Source organism: Bidens hawaiensis, unplaced genomic scaffold (assembly GCF_021521415.1).
Source record: "Bidens hawaiensis isolate Kalapana, Puna unplaced genomic scaffold, B.hawaiensis_p1.1 tig00043026_1, whole genome shotgun sequence".
NCBI classification, from domain to species: Eukaryota; Viridiplantae; Streptophyta; class Magnoliopsida; order Asterales; family Asteraceae; genus Bidens; species Bidens hawaiensis.
In genome coordinates, this window is record NW_027497643.1 from 53,513 (window position 1) to 70,654 (window position 17,142).

The window sequence follows — 17,142 nt, forward strand, 5'->3', positions numbered from 1 at the left end:
TAGACATTGTAGAACTCATGTATGTTTGGGAGAGATTGGCCAGTATGAGATGGGTAGCTTAGAATTTGTGCAAGAAACCTCCTCGAGGTTTGATCAAATCAAGGCAAGGATGAAAGCTGCTCAAGACCGTCAAAAGTCGTATGCCGATAAGCGACGACGACCGATCGAGTTTAACGTTGGCGACAACATGATGCTTAAGGTCTCGCCGTGGAAAGGTATCATTCATTTTAGAAAGAGGGGAAAATTGATTCCAAGGTACATTGGACCGTTTAAGATTATCGCCCGTGTAAAAGAAGTGGAGTATAAGCTCGAGTTACCAGCAGAACTAGAAGGGATTCACTCTAACTTTCAGGTTTCTCACTTAAGGAAATGTCTCGTTGACGACACGTCTCACGTGCCGTTAATGGACATAGAGGTGGATGAGCGATTAAATTATATCGAGCAGCCAGTCAAAATCGTTGACCGTAAGGATAAGCAACTTCGTCAAAAGGTTATCCCCTTAGTTAAGGTAATTTGGAAACATCGCAAGGGATCTGATGCGACATGGGTACAAGAGGAGGAGATGCGTAAGTTCTACCCGCAATTGTTTATGTAATAGGCAGGTTTCGGGGACGAAACCTTTTTAAGGGGGAGAGACTTGTAACGCCCTAGTTGTAATACACAAATAAATAAATGTTTCGAGTTTTAATTAATTATCGTATCGTTGGGAGTTATTTAAATTAATTAAATAATATATAGATAGTGGATAAGGTTAAGGAGGATTAATGGACTTAAGAATGATTTGGGCCAAAAAGCCTTTGGGCTTTGCCTATTTAAACACCTAAACCCTAGATTTCCATCCTTATCATTCCACCATCATCATTCCAATCATTGTACACTCACACCCATACACAACATAAACCTCCTGAATCCAAGCATTCCAAATCCAAGTTTGTTTATTCAAGATCTAACCTTTAAGGTATGTTTTGAATTTATATTCATTTATCTTTCTCATCTCGTTCCATCCTAAGATTCGATAACAAAGGAACAAGAACCAAAACAAAACCGATATAAACAAAACAATATGAGTAAGCTACAAATAAATCTGATGATAATAACAACAATAATAGTTGTTGTGAAGTAACAAAATGCAAGCAATAACAAAATGGTGTGAACGGGGTTCAATGAAACCCAGTGCCTCGTAACCGGAAACCTAAACCAGGACTCGAAACATACCTAACTACTCACAGTCAAACCCTTAAAGAAAACGAGCCCGAAACCCTACCCCCGTCCTTCTCCGGTGAACGGAAAAGCGGCACGAGACTTGAGGTGAGACCGGCTTCCTGACCTTCATGTCGAAAATGAACGGCTCAAGTTGTAGGTAAACCAGATTTGGCCTAAACCACTTGCGAACTAGCAACGTGCGATTTCGGAGTTCGCATTGCATCCCGTGCGAAGCGATTCCAGGGTTTCGCGTCGCATCCCATGCGAAGCGACTCCAGAGTTTCGCGTCACATCCCGTGCGAAGCGATCCTGAGTTTCGCGTCGCAATCCGTGCGAACTTGTGCCCCTCGTCTTCATGGTTGTTGAAGCTTCTGGAGTGGCGATAGCAAGGGAATAGCAGTTGGTGGCCGGGGTAAGAGAGCCGGCGGCGCCGGCGAGTGATTTGAAGAGGAAGAAGAAGGGGACGAATGGGGGGCGGGCTCATGGTTAGGCTAGGTAGGGGTGGGTGAAGGGTGGGGGTTTATATAATAATAATAATAATAATAATAATAATAATAATAATAATAATAATAATAATAATAATAATAATAATAATAATAATAATAATAAATATAATATATGATGGTAAGGGCTTGGATAAACCCGAGACCCGGCTCGTTTAGAAAGTATAAGCAATGAAGTGACCCGAGACCCGAACTCACTTAAAGACGTTAACTCGTAAACACATTGAGGCATGAGTTAATATTAGTGAAGTGGATATAATATAAATATATAATAAATAATAAACGAGAATTTAGGTATATTAATATGAATGGTTAAAGACGAATACATGTCGGTTCGGCTAACTTAAAAGTTAACTCCGTTGACTTAATAAAATAAGTAAAGGAACAAATATAGAGATTAATACGTGTGTACATTTTTAAACAGTTAGCCGTGCACAGCTTAAGAAGGGAATTACTATCAACGAAGAACGTAACAGAATCCATGTGAGTTCTAGCCCCTTTTATGTGTTATGTTTTCGGGGCTGTGTGCATACTACGATGTGTTTAGATTTATACACTTAACTTAAATGGTAAATGTATATTAGATATATGTTTGCGTATAAATGTGAATGTTATGGATTGATTAACTAGTATGCATGTAGATGTTATATTAGTTATGATTGAAGGAAGTAGAAAGAAAATGTAAAGAAGATAGAGTTGTATGGTATGATAGAGGGCACCGGGCTCTAATAATAACCGAGGTATGCAGGGACTAGACCCTTGTAATATCCAAGGTAAGTAGGGACTGTAATCTTAGGATATCCAAGGTATGCAGGACACCGGATCGTTATTAATTCCAAGGTACGTAGGGCTTGGACCCTTATAATATCTAAGGTATGTGAGGGCCGGATCGTTATAGTGTCCGAGGTATGTAGTCAGTAAGAAGAATGAATGTACGAATGTATGTATGTATGTATGATTGAATGATAGATAAACAGGTAAGTATCAATACATATCTTCGGACGCGTATTGGTAAGCATGCGAATGTAATGTATGCTACTTAACTGGAACTCACTCAACGTAGCTGACTTTTAGTATGCACGCAGGCAAGTAGAATGATACAAGTTGCTTGATGAGGACACGTGACAATAAGAGGAAGACTGGCATCGCTATGAAGAAGACACCCGTGTCATTTATGTTTTATGTTTAAGGCTTATGTTATGTTATTTTAAGACAAGATGTTTTGTTATGTATGAATGAATGACTTTTAATTCCGCGAAATGTTTTAATTAACTCTGATTTTACGAATTATGTGAATGAGTAAATCCAACCAGCGAGAAAGTAGGGCACTTGGGTCGGAGGGCCTTACATTCTCTTCCTTGTTTCATCAAATTCAACTATTTTTGTATTGCTTCATACTTTTACAGAGAATTCAATGTGTGTAAAGTGTTAATGAACAAGAGACTCCCTTGTTCATTATATACATCTTGTTTGCTATATACATCTGAAAGTGTTGATAAGCTAAGGGATGATAATGACAATTAACATATTACAAGAAACAACTGACAAAATGGAAAACTCTAAATTACTGATAAAATACAAATAAAACGACTTAATAATTGATGAGACTTCATGAGTTGTTATTCTTCAGTCCTTCGTCTCTTTAGTAGTTTCTTCAGTTTAGAGCCTTCGGTTGTTTTCTAGATTTGTTGTTCTATATCGGTAGCTTTGGGATCAGATCTTTATTCCTTATCCTTTTTAGTGGAGAACAATTGATTTTCATAATCAGTTGTTTGGTTTTTGGATTATTACGTCATTCGCAGGATCTAACAAAATTTGTTCGCCATTCTTCGGGCTAGAATTACTTATCACGTAACCATGACCGTTAATCAATTTTCCATATTAACTCTCCCAATGCCATATTAACTTTCCCAGTTGTTAGTCATGTGTTCTCTCGAATCGAAATTAGGTTTTCAACTAACAAGATTTACACTACTTCTCAAGGTAAGCCATATCTATGATTAGCTACTTCGTTTTTTTCTTTTTCATCCATCATGCGCATGCTTTTGTAGCGACAAATTTATAGAAGTATATGTTAAGGGGTTTTGTTTGAGTATATGTCTAGTTTTTCTCGATCATTTAGGGTTTGATTTTCCTTTCTCTAGCTTGTTGCTATATCGAGATAGGTATTTCTTGTTTATTGTATATCCATTTGTTTTTTTTTTGTTTATTTTCGTCCTTTGTTTCAACTATATCCTTTTGTGGTTAATTTACATTCATGTTATAGACAATGTAATGTTTGCAATGCCTTACTAGGGTTTCGATTTGATTTGTTTTCATTAGTTATTTGTTGGTCCAGACGAATCAAACAATCAGATCAAAAAAACAAACACAAGATATTTTGGGTGACAACCCTCGACTCTTTTCATATAATCAAACGAACTTCACGAATATAACAAACTTACATGGAGAAGAGACTTCTTGACTCACTCAAATAAAACTAATAATCTAGACCCTTTTTATAGACCTACTAAACTTGCTCTACAAGACAAACCTAACTTGGTAAACAAGGCACACTTATTCTAGAATAATCCATATTAAAATATACTTACAAAACAAACCCTCAACTTTATTGATAATTCAAGATTATTCTTCATTCACCCCCTTAATCTTGAATTGTTCCTCTTCTCGCTTTTATTCCTTCTTTTCAGCTGACTATAACATACTTGATTCACCGATTCTTCAAACTTAGCATTCGTTCCTTTCGTGCTTAACTTTGAATCCATACTGTTATTTTCCTTCTCAACTCGCTTCTTCTCATCAACTTGTTCTTGACCAATATTTTCATGAACTCCAAAAAAATCATCTGGAATCGTTCCAAATCGAATATCCTTTACTTTCATAATCAGTTTCACATCATAACTTACTTTCTTTTCAACTTCAAAGTTGCTAGGATTACAACATACCTAAAGCTTGATGTTGTACATCCTATTCAGATTTCTCTCTGAACCTTCATCAACAATCTCTTTTTCTGATCATATAGCCTCAATATCCCATTGGCTATTTCAATCTTACATCCTTCTTCATCCAACTGAACCAAGCTAAGAAGATTGGTCTTAAACTTAGGCATATAGAAAACATCATAAAACATTTTCTTTTCACCAGTCTTACTTACCACTGTCACATTACCTTTACCTTTGATTTCGATCTCAGATCCATCACCAAACTTCACTTGACCCGAAAATCATTCATCTAAGGTAGTAAAAAACTCTTTCTTTCCTGACATATGATGACTTGCACCATTGTCTAAGTACCACATTCCTTCATTCTTTTCATCCTTTTCAAACTCACTAGGGATAACCCTTTCTTCATTCAAACTTTCTCTCTTTATTGAACAAACTGCCATGAACAAAGAAGGATCAACATCATCTTCTTTCTTTGTCAAATTCACTACTTCTTTCCCTTTGCCTGGCTCTTTACATTCATTCGAGTATTGCCCAGTCTTATCACAGTTGTACCACGTTACGTACTTCCTTCTATCTTGCCATTCCCCGGGGTTCTTTTTTCGGTATTCAACTCGTTCATCATTCTCACGTTCATCATTCCATCTTGGATTCCCTCTTCCTCATCCATTGTATCTTCCACGGCCTCTACCGAGGACGTGGTAGGTTTCTACTTTCTTTTCGGTATGGGTAAACATGAGCTGACTTTGGGATGAACTTCCATTCACATTCTTGAACTTGTTTCTTTCTTCATATACCTTTAAACGTCCAACCACATCTTCAAACGCCATTGTTTCTATGTCTGCGAGTAGCTCCATCGAAGAAACAACAGGTAAATATTTATCTGTCATAGAGTTCAAGAATTTTCTTACCAACCTCTTCTTTAAGTACCGCTCCCAAGCTCTTGTACTTTGACTGTACTCCACCCAACTTCGATGCATAATCATCAATACTTTCTGTCTCCCCTATCTTTAATCCATCTAACTCGGCTCTTAGCATTTGAACACGAGCTTTCTGAGTTCTTTCTGCACCAAGATAACGAACTCTTAACGCTTCCAAAACATCTTTCGGTTCTGAATACTTGGGCATCTGAAGCATCACGTTTTCAGGTAGGGTTTGGAAGATAACACCTAACGCCATAAGCTTCTTTCTTTCTTCAATTCCAGTCCCCTTTTCCTTATCAATTGCATATGCAAACCATTCGCACCCAAGATAATTTTCACCATAACTGACCCTGTCGCGTAGTTGGTCGAAGTTAACTTTGGTGCTTGCAAAACAAAACCACCCATCGATTCTTTCACCGTTACTGAGTTTCCTGCTTCTTTATCACCGGCCATGTCACAATACTAACACGGTATAACCAATACAAAAAGAAAGAATTCAAGCTTGTTGAACCAAAAATAAATAAACAAACCGACTTGTGTTTTTTCTTTGAATTCTTTGAAAAAAAAAATAGTTAACCACCCTTTCTTTTCATGACTTATTCAAAACCCTTTACCCCTCTGTTGACTTTTGTGACCCCTTTATAATTCTTTGATCACAAACTTTAAAAAACCCTGAGAATAAGAAAACGAAACCGTTTCTCTATTAATATCAATCTTTGTGGGATACTGCTCCACACACAAGTACTTCTCGTTTTTTATATATATGGTGCACAAACTTCAAAATAATAAATTTCTTTTTTCTCTTGTAAACAACAAACGGCAAACGGAAGGACCCGTCGATCGAACAAACTAAAACAGATAATCAAACTCTTTTTTCTTTGAACGAGCCTAAACCAATTGTTTTCCAGACGGATTAAACAACCAGCTCAAACAAATAAACACAAGATATTTCGGGTGACAACCCTCGACTCTTTTCATATAATCAAACGAACTTATCAAACGAACTTCACGAACATAACAAACTTACATGGAGAAGAGACTTCTTGACTCACTTAAATAAAACTAATAATCTAGACCCTATTTATAGACCTACTAAACTTGCTCTCCAAGACAAACCTAACTTGGGAAACAAGGCAGACTTATTCTAGAATAATCCATATTAAAATAAATTTACAAAACAAACCTCAACTTTATTGATAATTCAAGATTATTCTTCATTATTCACTTGACCAATTAGCACCACATCACCTATTTTATCCCGTTTCACTCCACCTCACCCTAAGAAAATTGTTTAATCCCTCTTTACCTCTCTTTGTTTGATGTAAAATTGATTCTAAACTATTTCGTGTGTGTGTGTGTAAAAGATTTTAACGTCCGCTAATATTTTAGCCCACTTTGTATTTAACGCTCCTTAACCTATGAAGGGAGTGGTATACCACCTGTTAACCTTGTCAACTCAACTTTAACACCCTGACGTTAAAGTATACCCCCAGGCCTTATGATCATCATCGCACTCTTGCCACAATAAAGGTCAAAATTGTTCAATTAGTGTCATCAATAAAGCTATAAAAATATAACGTACATCATGTAGCAGCAAAATCAGTTGTGATATTTTTTTATATTAATTTGAAATGGATATCATAGTGAATCTCCAAATCTGGAATGTGCACCAAAGCCAGCCACCACGTATAATAAATATTCTTCTAGTTTTTTTCAAATTCCAAATGCTATTTCAATTCCAACTAATTCTACAAACCAAACACGATAGTTTTCTTATTGAATCACTCATAAGGGCGTTTTACCGGCACCCCCGTTTAAATATTGAATGGAAGAGCTACCCGTGGACCGAGGAGTGATGGACAGGTAAGATATCGGTTTTGTTTGATACATTTATCCCGATAATCTTTTATATAATTAGCATTATCTATTCATTAGCCAGCTACTAACAGCGTGTCGATTTATTTATATTTGGCCACCTACTACGTAGCTGTGGCTTGTACTATTTTTATATATAGGCCATGTAGTTGGAACAATTCAACCAGTCAGCTATAATTAAGAAAGCAAATTATATAAAAAGTCATACGGATCGTCTAAACAACATATGATTCGTTTCGTAAGTGTAAACCTCTCTCTTTCTCTCTCTCTATATATAGATACTAGATTTTATCCCCTCATTACGGGGGTTGTTTTATATTATTCGTTTATTTATTTTTTGGATTTTAATTTTCATTTACTGTAAGAAAGTTAATGATATAATTAGGATTTGATGATTAAAGGGTTTTATAAATAAATGATATGTTATAACCCGTTTAAAAGCTAATGGGATTTGGTGACCCATGACCCGCTTAATTTTTTTACTGTAAAATTGTTTATTAATTATAAATAATATCTTTTTTATTTTCAAATTTGATATTAAATTTTAGTATATCCCTATTTTATAGGATTTTTCTATCAAATAATTGGTAAGATTAATTTTTAATTTAATAAGATGTTATATATATATATATATATATATATATATATAAGGTAAGAATCCTAAGAGAACCATTGGCAAATTAAGAATTTTGAGAACCATTTTGGACCACTAAAAAAACCTCTAAAAAGTATTTAAAAAATTATAAAACAAAAAAAAACAAAAATTTTTAAAAAAGTAAAAAAAAAACCAAAATTCTTATATTTAATTCCGGTTTCATTTAAAAAAATTGAAAATTTTTTTTTCTTTTTAATTCGTATTTTACATATACACATATGTATACTTTCATTTAATCTCTAGTTACGTAATGTACACATATGTACATTATCATTTACCTTAAATTATACATATATGTATAGAAAAAAACATGTGTGTACATATTATATATATATGTATAATAAAAAAACCGATTTTTTTCTTTTTAATTCGTATTATAGCTATACACATATGTATACTTTCATTTAATCTCTAGTTACGTAATGTACATATATGGGGTTAGGTTATAATAGGAAGTATAGTTTTTGTAGGAAAGATAACAAGTAATCTTGGCCATTGATTTTGAACATGGAGGGTTGAGATTAGTTTATGGGGAAATCAAGTGTGAATATAAGGGGAATGGTATAAAAGGAATAACACATTTGTTGACTTTCTCTCTCCACATGCAAGACACATGCAAAATTCCCCCATCATTTTAAAACGTCCATAACTTTTTTTTACTACGTTTTTATTGAAAAACAAATTCACCATAATAAGAGTGTCTTTTTATCTTTAATATGAGTACCATATTGTAATATAAAAATTAAAAAAAAAATAGTGGGTTTTTACAGATTGTGTTTTATAAAATTGTGTTATACAATAGTATTTTTCATTGTGTTTTGTACATTGTGTCATACAATTGTGTTTTTATCATTGTGTTTTTTTTCATAGTGTTTTTTACATTGTGTTTTTCATTGTGTTTATTCGGACTTTTCCGGCGAGGTGGTGGCGGTGGGTGACGGGTGTGGTGGCGGTGGGCGGTGGAGTGGTGGTGGATGTAGGAGATGAGTGAAGATGTAAGTATGTAAGTGGGTTTTTGAAATTAATGTAAGTAAGTTTTGAGATTAAAGTAAGTGGGTTTTGATATAAAAGTATTAAGACAAAAATACCCTCCTTCCTAGCCTTCTTAGGAAAATCAAACTTCTTATTTGAACCTAACCCTATATGGACATTATCATTTACCTTAAATTATACATATGTGTATAGGAAAAAAAACATGTGTGTATAAATATGTACATATTATACATATATGTATAATTTAGCTAAACCGGGAATTTTTTTACGTTTTATTTATTTAGTTTTTTTTAGAAACCGGGATGATAAATAAGAACTTTGGGTTTTTTTAGTTTTTTTAGTTTTGTGTTTTTTTTTTTATTTTTGGGTTTTTTGTGGTCCAAAATGGTTCTCATAGTTCTCAATTCCCAAAAAGTTCTCACATAATCCTGATCATATATATATACACACACTAGGTTATTGACCTGTGTATTACGCGGGCAGAAATATAAAAAACCGTATAAGTAAACGAATATATAATTTCAAACGACAAGATTTTTTAATATGTATTTTGAGAGAGCAATATAATTTATAATTGTAAGTCATATTCAAACGAAAACGTAATATTGAAAGACATGGACTTACAAAAAATGACATTACATAGTAGAATGTTTACAAACAAAATTTTAAACTTTAAAACATAAACTTTAAAAGCTACAAATTTTTACTTATAAACAATATTTTTTGCTTTGTTTGCAACTTTCTCTTGCTTATCTAAATTAAGTATTTATTTTTGTTCATCTCTACTCTTCACTCTTGATAAATCTACATAAAGTTGATCATGTGTAAAATGGGTTTTTTAAGTATACTAACTATTGTTAGAGACTGGCCTAGACTTTTGTTGATGATCATTGCAAAACCAAACTACAATAGGAAACTGTCTTCTTTAAAACTTAAACAGAAGCTTTTTTATCTGAAATTGTCAGTTTTATGTGTGTGTGTGTGTGTGTGTGTGTATGCTTATATATTTGAATAATTTGTAAATTTTGTATTTGTGTCAAATTATTTTAAATAAATGTTATGTTTGTCCTTAACTCACATATAAAAATGTATTTTAATAATCACAAAATTAATAATTCATTTTAGTGAACATAACACCATCTGCCAAAAAAAAAAAACTATATAAAAAGGCTCCTTCATAAATTAGATTGTTTTACCTCGCATAATTAATTTGTTGTAAAAGTTAATCCTATATATGTTATTTAATTTAGTGTGTCACAACACTATGTGTTAAAAATTCATTTTATGGAATTATAAATTTTTTAAACTAATTTCTATGTAAACCATCATAAATATATTATGCCAAATAAATATGCTATTTTATATATTTAATATTAATGCTAGTGTAATTTGGAAGAGATGATGGTTATAGTGGCCTAAACTTTTTTACTAAAAGAAATAGACATATTAGATCTTGACCAACTTAAGAAAATGTAAACCAAATATGATACACAATAAAATTATCATATATTGTTAATAAAACTACGTTTTATATTACATTGCTACTTGAAATTACATATTACATGGAAAAATTAATCAACACATTATAAGTAGTAACATGCACAAAATTGTCACCTCTACGACAAAGGATGGCCAACTTGCAGTCATGTTGCCAAATATTATCGCTGAAGTTATGTATATCCACAAAATCCTATCGCATTTAAACAACCAAAAAAGAAAGATGAAACTATAATATTATTATAATGACGTACTGATTCAAAAAAATCCCCAAATACAAATAGCTCTCTGAAAAGATCAACTTAAAAGAAATTATCAATAGTTCAATTGTAATATGTCTTTTCTTGTAATTAAATTCTCAATACTTTTATAAGACAATCACCTAATCCAAATCATTGGATACAGCAACATAGCCAAGCCCGTTACTAACTATCTTTGCCACATATGGCATCTTAAATTTATAATTTCTAATATGAGCCTTACCTGATAAGAAAGCTCGAATGTAAACAGCATGTGTTACGACTTCTATACCCTTGGTCTATATTATGTAATTGATACACACCAAAACCGACCATCATATCCTACTCATTAAATAAAGTTAGCTCTTTTGACTTATTCTGATTTAATAGTTTTTTTAAACAATTCGTTTCGATCCGAACTCATTATGATCATTATTACCCATTTTGACCCGAATCTAATTTGGTATGTTACTCCATCCAACCCGACCTGCTTGCTTAAAATAACATAAATATTAAGAATGCATCATTAATGAATTTGCCTTTTAAGTTTATACTACAATCTAAAACAATTGGTTTTGACCCAAACTCGTTATATTGGGAATTTCCGTCCATGAGAATTCTTAATTTGGCATTTATTGTATATTCTTTTCCTTCTGATCTCCAAATTTTAAATTTGATTTTGCAACATAGGTGCTCGTATTTAATGTATGGTAATTTACTAACAAAAGGAGCAAAAATAGAACAATTTATGAGAGCATAAGTGACTCACTAGTAGAGAATAGAAATTTATCATCTCTACATCTAAAGCTTCAATTGCGAAGAAAAATTAGCGAATGGTAAGAAAAGTATTCAATTTTAATTTAAAATTCATTTGCAAATGCAGTTAATTCAATATGTTCGTATACCAAACAAAAATGTTATTAACAGAAACGGTCAAACTTTAGGCAAAATTAATGCAAAATATATAGAGAGGAAAGATTATGATTACCTCTAGATAAGAAACAATAACTTTTGCTTATATTAGTCCAACCAGTTATTCCAATTTGTCGATTCTAAACTCTTCAAAAACACTAAGAACTTGATAGCATTGTAGACACGAAGCATGTTAAATTGAGGGAAAGATACATATTCAAATAAGATAATTTGAAAATGGTGTAATTCGCAAACAGTGAGTTGGATAGAAATGAATGAAAATTAGGGTTATGAAACGTATACGGGTCCAGAATTGGTTATCTGGGAGAAAACGCATTCAACTAAGGGTATGTTTGGCAAAACTAGCTGGTGGTTGTTAGCTGGAAGCTGGTGGCTGGTGGTTGGTAGCTGGAAGCTGGTAGTTTTTTAGATATATTTAGATGTTTAGCAGAATAACTGGAGCTTTTAATAAAACTAGTTGGGCACCCGCACGGTGCAGTTGAGTGCGCGCGCAACTGGATATCAACCGCATGATTATTATGATTTTAATTTTGAATTATTTTATTAGTAACAAATTCTATGAGGGCTTATTAATTTTGGAATATTATAAAATCAACCAACAGGAATGAGCAAAAAAGAATGTCTTTAATAGTCTTTATTATATAGATTAAATGATTATTATAATTTTAATTTTGAATTATTTTATTAGTAACAAATTCTATGAGTGCTTATTATTTTTGAAATATAGTAAAATAACCAATAAGAATGAGTCAAAATGAATTTCTTTAATACTATATATATATATATATATATATATATATATATATATATACACATATATATATATATATAGGGTAAGGTTAAAATGAAAACCCACTTGAGTTATGAAAACCTGCGAAAACCCTATGTAACATCGTTTGTTTTTTTTTGGTTACATGTAATATATGTTGTAACATTTAATACAAAACATTGAAACATAAAAAAAATGTTTTGCTATTTTTTAACATTTTTTTACTAATTTTTATTTATGTTTTCAGGAGAGAGAAAAAGTTATATTTATATTTACTTTTTTAATTCAGTTTAATTATGAACCACAAGATTTAAACATTAAAAAAACATGTGGTTAAGAATAGGTTTCTAAAGTTTTCACAACTCAAGTGGGTTTTCATTTTATACTTACCTATATATCTATATTCTATATTATTATATTATAACACATATAGAGAACCTTTCAACTTCCTATACTCTCTCTCTCTCTCTCTCAGACGTCGTGATATTAAATTCCCTAACATCCAGCTTCCCACTCCACTCCGATACCACCATCACGGCCGGCCATTTCAATACAACCCTAGACTTAAATTATTTCTTTTAATTGAGGTTTAAATTTAGGGCTCGTGTATGATTTCTGACAATAGCTATTTGGTTTATTGCTTGTATACTGAATCTGGTTGTAGCTAAATCCCTAATTATTCATTGCTATTGAAATTGAATGATTTCATAAATACACAAAAAACAGAAACTGATTTTTGGTTAACTCAGTTCCTAGTTAATTTAGGTTTGGTTGTCGGACTGTCCATGAAGTATACTCGTAGTGGTAGTGGCTGTATCGGCTCTTATCATTGTCTTTTGCTCGAACTAAAGTGACCCCTTTATAAATGGTTTTACAAACCAGTTGGTTTGGTATTTAATTTCTTAAAATCATAGTTAGCGGTTCGGTCCTTTTTTTTTGGCAAAATTGACCAAACCAGATCGTGAACACCCTATCCTATCCGAGAATACGAAAGGTACTTTAAAACAAAAATGGATGATGTAATCTAAATGGGATGGGCAAACTTCTTTGAAAATTGGTTAAAAGAAATTGAGAAAAAGTATTCGATTTGTTGAACATTTGATTTTAAATTGATACTTGCAAGTTATGAGATGTCATAATATTGATCATGTGTTTAATTTTAGAGGGACTGTATATGTACCTATTTGTGTGATGCTTGGAGTAACTGATTCGTTATCTAAAGGTGGGTTATTAGATTATGAATCATAGCATCTTACAGGAGAGTATAGCAAAAGAATAAACATGTGACAAGTGAAGACACTTGAATGAAACTTTAAATTGGAAAGTAAGCTCGAACTTAAAATGCATCTTGCAATAGCACTTGGATTGTAACCAAGACAAGTTTTTATTTGGTTTCAAACTAGAAGAGCTAGGTGGAATATCAAACAAATGCCTTTGTGGGTCATTTTGACATTTTAAGTCAAGCAAATGCTTTCAATTTTCTTTTGTTTGACTTGGGTATGATGCAAACATGATGAAGAATGGTGGTTGAACTAGGGGTGCAAACGAGGCGCCCCCGACTAGGCTCGAGCTTTGCTCGCGAGTCACTTTTACGAACTCAGGCTCGCACATTACCTTAAACAATATAAGGCTCGGTTCAAGCTTGGCTATGTAGTGCAAAATTAACACAAAACTGCATAAGGGGTAACACATAATAATACACAAGCTTGAGACCGGGTTCGATTACTAAATGAATTTTATTTGAAGCTTGGGTCCGTTTGAGCTCTAAAAAGCTTAGCTCATTTTGAGCTTTTTATCAATCCGATCTCGAGTAGTTCACGAGTTGCTTGGCTCATTTACACCCTAGGTCGGACCATGTACATGAGCTAATTTGAGATTTGCGTGTTATTATTTATTTTCTTTTTTTAAATGGCTGTGTTTGAAATTGATGTTTTTTTTTATTTGTTTTTTGGTTGTAGCTAAATCCCTAATTATTTATTACCGATGGCTGTCGAAATTGAATGATTTCATAAAAACACAAAAAAACATAAACTAATTTTCGGTTAACTCAGTTCCTGGTTAATTTAGGTTTGGTTGTCGGTTTTCGGCTAATTTATGTTTGGTTTTGTCGTTTTTCGGTTCGTTTGCGGTTAATGGTTTGGTTATTGCTCATCTCTAGGTATTTCTATGTTTCAACTGTTTTTAGGCATGATGCATACTTTTTTTCTAAGATTATATAAGAATAAAAGCATAGATGTTATGATAATTATGTGTTTTGTAGATTCTTAGGGTGGAGAAAGCATCATCTCAACAAGAAATAAAAAAAGCACACCATAAGCTTGCACTGCGTTTAGATCCCGACAAGTATCCTAGTGATGAGGTAAATATTAATATCTCATACTATTCAGTAATTAACTGATTATTATTCAGACAGTTTAAACGGTTGTTAACTTGCTCATATGCAAATATAGGATGCCTAAGATAAATTTCAGCAGCTGGAGAAAGTTATTTCAATACTAGGCAATGATGAGAAACGGGCAGTTTATGATCAGATTGGGTGTGTTGATGATGCTGTGAGTATTATTCTCTATGTTGTACCGTATTACTCTGAGCTTTGCTTGATTTAATTTGTTTTGTTTTTGTCTTATTTTATTTTATGTTTGTACTAGCAGGATCTTGCTGGGATATGGCTTAAAATTTGAAGGATTACTTTTGGTCTATGTATAAAAAGGTACAGTAAAACACTTTCAAACACATGTATAAACAATACTATTTTATTATTTCATTTTTAAGATTAAAATACAAATATTAATGTAGGTTACAAAAGTGGATATCGAGGAGTTTGAATCCAATTACAGAGGATCTGAGTATGAGAAACCTGATTTAATTGATCTCTACAAGAAGTACAAAGGTCGTGTGGACAGGTAACATACACATATAGTCATTATTTGACCTGTAATTCATTTAATTTCCTGACTTGTTTTCTAAACATCTTAAATTTTTCACAAGCTCTTTTTCTCCATGCTAGGCTCAGATCCTAAGCTTGATTCACATCGATTCAAAGACATCCTCGACGAGGCAATTTCTACCGGTAGGTTTTAAGTTAAAAATTTTCTCACATAATATAAACAGATTTAGCATTATTATTTTTACATGCAGGAGATTTGAAGTCAACAAAAGCTTATCAAAAATGGGATAAACAGGTTTATGAAAAAACCGCCCACAAACCCATTGAAGCGTAGGGGAAAGTGAGTTATGTATTTATTCAAGGTTTTTTCTATTTGGGTCAAGTGGTGCTTATTATATTTTCTTTAATTGTAATGTTTGACTAAATGCAGGTAAAAGAAAGAGTCAGATGATTTATATGCTATTATTTCAGAAAGACAAAGTGAAAAGAAAGGGCATGTAGATGTAATGTTTTCGTCATTGGTTAGTAAGTATGGTGGAGGTGAACCTTCTTCTGAGACTGCCGAAGAAGAGTTTGAAGTTGGAAGGGTGAAACTAAAAAAACGCAAGGGTTCTAAGAAATCCAAGTAAATCATGATATAAATGTTATATTATTATTATTATTATTATTATTATTATTATTATTATCTGGCGAGGTTTTCTTTTAGTTCTGTATATTGACTTCAGAAACTTGTTTATGAATATTTCATATTGATTCTATTTCTGTTATGAGCATTATTTCACAACCTGACATAACCGGCTAGACCTGGAACCGGGCATTGAACTGGTTTGATTTTTCTTTATTTGAAATGTTAAGCACAAGTGCAAGTTTGCTTTAGACCTGGTTATCTTAAGCTATAGGTAGATTTGTTTCATTTTCAAACGGATAGATCAGGTTTAAAGTTCTAAAGCACTAAAAAGTTGACAGGGTCAAAAGTCACCAAATATTTGGTTTGTTATAGGTCGGATGTGTGAAGTGAATTTTGTGTCATTTGTTTAGCTCATTAGTTGTCTAACTTGGTAGATAGTTTGACTTCGTTCATTTTGAGTTCTAAATTTAAGTTTCTCGATCATGATCGTCTTGATGAATTTGTTCCGTCCTTTTGGCCTATATCACTTTTCCATCTAATAGTTTTTCAGATTATGTTGTACTCGCTGATGGGAATTTTAGTACAACTATGCTGCACAAAATAAAGTTAACTTGTTTTTTTCTAATCTTTAGTCAAAACCAAAATTTATTTGCAAATAAATTTCTTCCAACTTGTGTATTTTTATTTCTTTATTTATAGTTGTGGTGGTTAAGTAGCTTTGTTTTAAAATGTGAATTATTATTGTAATCAGTTAGGTTTTCCCATCACATTTTCCGCTATAATTATCTACAAATAATTTGAAAAAAGGGACACATGCTTACCGGTGATGTTCGGGTATTTTGTACATATATTAATGTGTTAATTATGTAGTTTTGTTTAGTATATTGTTAGAACTTTGGTACTTCAAGTATGCTTTTAATTTATAGGTTGCTAAGAGTTATAGATACTATTTGGAGGAATTTACGAGCATGACTTGAAGTCTCGGGAAGATCGGAGCCGTTACACAAGTGTTGGAAACAAAGAGAAACAAATTGGTTGAAATTCAGCTCCTAGAGTAAGCTACTCTGGGATCAGAGTAGCCTACTTCGATGCCAA

The 17,142-nt window shown here is 32.7% G+C and overlaps 1 pseudogene; it reads left to right on the forward strand.

The window, feature by feature from the left end:
- The first annotated feature begins 7,396 nt into the window (after positions 1-7,396).
- Positions 7,397-16,048, forward strand: LOC143594061 (chaperone protein dnaJ 6-like; annotated as a pseudogene).
- Positions 16,049-17,142: the final 1,094 nt, after the last annotated feature.